The following is a 3,787-nucleotide window of genomic DNA, read 5'->3' as shown; positions in this document are numbered from 1 at the left end:
GTTAGGAATACATTGAACCAAGGAAGTAAAGAACTGTACTCAGAAAACTATAGGACATTCAAGAATGAAATTAAGGAAGAAACAAATAAGTGGAAGTATATACTATGTTCATGGATTGGAAGATTTAGCAATAAAATGTTTATACTACCCAAAGAAATCTATATATTTAACACAATTCCTATTAAAATACCAATGACATATTTCACAGACCTAGAACATATGTTCCAAAAACTTATATGAAACCAAAAAGGCACACATGCTCCGCCAGCTTGGCGGTAGGTGGCTGCGGCCGCTGCCTGTGCTGCATCTCAGAGGGCAAGGTCCGCAATTTGCGCCGGCTGCCACTGGCGGTGCCTAGCGCTCCTTGGTGCGGGTGTGGGCGGTGGCTTCAGTCTTTGCAGTTAGCCAGAGCGCGGTGCGGGCGGCTGGTATGAGGCCCTGGCCACGGCTGCGCCCGTGTAGGGCGCAGAGGATCTGCTGCTCCGCCCGCACGGCGCCACGGGCCTACCCGGGTGGAGCACCGTGGTCCTCGCCACCTTGGCCCTGCGCAGCGCCGCCATCACGCTGCCCCTAGCGGCCCACCAGCACTACATCCTGGCCAAGCTAGGTGGAAAATTTGCAGCCAGAAATAAAAAGTATTGCGCGGCACCTTACCAAGAAGTTGCAGTTCGTGCAAATCAGTTGGGGTGGTCCAAAAGAGTTGCCAGGCTCACCTATCTAAAGAACATGCGGAGGCTTGTTTCCGAGCTGTACGTTCGGTACAACTGCCACCCTTTCAAGGCCACAGTGTTGGTCTGGATTCAGATTCCAATGTGGATCTTCATGTCTGTTGCTCTGCGGCATCTCAGCACAGGAGCTGCCCATGCAGAAGCAGGTTTTTCTGTTCAGGAGCAGTTAGCCACTGGTGGGGTCCTGTGGTTTCCTGACCTCACTGCGCTGGATTCCAGTTGGGTTCTGCCTGTCTCCGTTGGTGTCGTCAACTTACTCATAGTAGAGTTTTTTGCTCTACAAAAAATTGGAATGTCTCGTTTCCAGACGTATGCTATGTACTTTGTACGAGCGGTGTCCGTGTTGATGATCCCAGTTGCGGCGACAGTACCTTCATCGATTGTTCTCTACTGGCTGTGCTCCAGCTTCATGGGCCTTTGACAGAACTTGCTGCTGCGTTCTCCTAGATTTCGCCAACTTTGCCGAATACCCTTGACCAAGGAAGATTCAGACACTCCTTATAAGGATCTTTTTGCTGCCTTTTACGCCAAGTTTATTTCAAGAAAATGACATATTTTCTGCAGTTTTTAAACAATTATAAATGTCACTACCACTTTAATATACTTCAAAGATTTATTCAGATATGATTTAATTTGCCATTATTTAAAATCATTAACTCTGTGAAGTACTGTTGGTTAAAATATAATCCATTTATGTTTGACAACACTTAGTCTTTTAAATGCTAGAAATGTATTGGTACTATGTTCAATTGTGTCCTAAGAATATAAAAGTGTCTGGCTCTGTTTACAAAATTACAATTTGCTAGAGGAGACTAGAACTTTGGAAAACAGAAATAGATGCTCAATGATGTCATGTTGTACTGAACAGTCCCACACATTAAAACTGTATAAAACAAAAGAATCCAGTGAGATGATTCTTAAAATTTTGGAGGTGTGAATGATTATAAGCATATTTTAGCATCTGATAAAACTGTTCCTAAGACTCACAACGAAGGGAGTATCATTGACCACTGCCCTGAAATGCCTCTGGTAACTTGTAGTTAAGAAATCTTATCTTAATGGAACATATGTTGACATTGGGTTAATATATGATTTTTAAAAATGGACTCGAGATATATGGTAGTGGAGTACTCCATGCACACAAGGCAGCACCTCATCGTAGGCAGTGGCCTCTCAACCACACTCTGAGAGAATACAAGCGTGCATTCCTTTTCCCATCACCCAAGAGGTCTGGAATATAAAATAGGGAACTAAGTACTGCTAGAGACCCAAGTGGAAAATCTAAGCATGAAGTTCTTTTAGTCAAAGGAGGATAAACCAGAAAGGGGCTACCTGTTATGGAAGAGATTTTATAAACTTGTTTATTTGGAAGGATTAAGTACTCCAATGGGTTAAAACTATGGTAGATGTTTAATATAGGAAAAAAATCACAGGTAATATAAATTGTGGACCCAGCTGTTTACTTGTTGAACTAAAAAATGTGATAAAATTCTGGTTGAGATTTTTAGGAATAAATTTGACAGACATTTGAAGAGATCGTAAATTTTCACTGTATTGGAATATGAACTAGATTCTGAGATGCCCTATCACTCCATCTTATGTTTTTTAATAAAATAAAAACTAAAGTGAAATTATTGATAACTAGTCAAAAAAAAAAAAGAAACCAAAAAGACCTTGAATAGCTTCAGTAATCTTGAGAAAAAACAAAGTTGGTGTGATCACAATACCTGATACCAAACTATACTGTAAGTCCACTGTAGTCAGAACAGTCTAGTACTTACATAAGAACACACATAAATCAATGGAAGAGAATAGAGAGCCCAGAAGTAAATCCATGTTTTTATGGCCAATTAATATTTGACAAAAAAGGTAGTAGCATACAATAGTCTAAAGACAGTCTCTTTAATAAATGGTTTTGGGAGAATTGGACATGTATATGCAAAAAAATGAAAGTAGACCACCAGCTTACACCATACACCAGAATAAACTCAAAATGGATAAATGACCTAAATATAAGTTTCAATATCATTAAAATGTTATAGGAAAACAGGTAGTAAAATTTCAGACATCTTGCATAGCAGTATTTTTGTTAACATATCTTCTAAAGCAAGGGAAAAAAGGAATAAAAACAAATGGGACATCATCAAAGTAAAAAGCCACACAGTGGCTTTTTAAAGAAAACAATAATAAAAATGAAAGGGAATCTACTGTATGGTAGGACATATTTGTCAATGATATTTGGGACAAGGGTTTAATCTCCGAATATATTAAAAAAATATATGACTCAACATCAGGAAGGCAAACAATCCAATTAAAAAATGGGCAAAGGCCTTGGATGGTGTAGCTCAGTGGACTGAGCACAGGACTGTGAACCAGAGAATCACAGTTCAATTCCCAGTCAGGGCACATGCCTGTGTTGCAGGCCAGTTCCCTGCAGTCCAGTTCCTAGCAGGGGATGCACTAGAGGCAACCATACACTGTTTCTCTCCCTCTCTCCTTCCCCTCTAAAGATAAATAAATAAAATCTTAAAAAAATTTTTTTTAAATGGGCAAAGGACCTGAATAGACACTTCTCCAAGGAGGACATACAGATGGCCCATAGACATATGAAAAAACGCTCAGCATTACTAATCATCAGGGAGATGCAAATGAAAACCACAATGAAATATCACCTCATACCTGTCAAAATGGCTATTATAAATCAACAAACAAGTGCTGGCGAGGATGTGGAGAAAAGGGAATCCTTGGGCACTGTTGTTGGGAATGCAGATTGGTGCCGCCACTATGGAAAACAGTATGGAGTTTCCTAAAAAAATTAAAAATGGAACTTTCTGTTTACCCAGTATTCTACTTCTGGGAATATATCCTAAAAATCCTGAAACACCAATTAAAAAGAATACTGTACCCCTATGTTCATAGAGCATTATTTACAATAGCCAAGATTTGGAAACAGCCCAAGTGCCCATCAGTGGATGAGTGGATTAAAACAGTGTACATTTATACAATGGAATATTGTGCAGCAGTAAAAAGAGAAGGAATTCTCAAAGAAAGAGAGAGAA

The 3,787-nt window shown here is 39.8% G+C and overlaps 1 pseudogene; it reads left to right on the top strand.

Moving 5' to 3' along the window:
- The first annotated feature begins 256 nt into the window (after positions 1-256).
- Positions 257-1,278, top strand: LOC119039035 (cytochrome c oxidase assembly protein COX18, mitochondrial-like; annotated as a pseudogene).
- Positions 1,279-3,787: the final 2,509 nt, after the last annotated feature.

Source organism: Artibeus jamaicensis, unplaced genomic scaffold, assembly GCF_021234435.1.
Source record: "Artibeus jamaicensis isolate MK-2021 breed Jamaican fruit bat unplaced genomic scaffold, CSHL_Jam_final contig_558, whole genome shotgun sequence".
NCBI classification, from domain to species: domain Eukaryota; kingdom Metazoa; phylum Chordata; class Mammalia; order Chiroptera; family Phyllostomidae; genus Artibeus; species Artibeus jamaicensis.
Note: the sequence above shows the minus strand (reverse complement) of the source record. Positions and strands in the feature narration are given on the sequence as shown.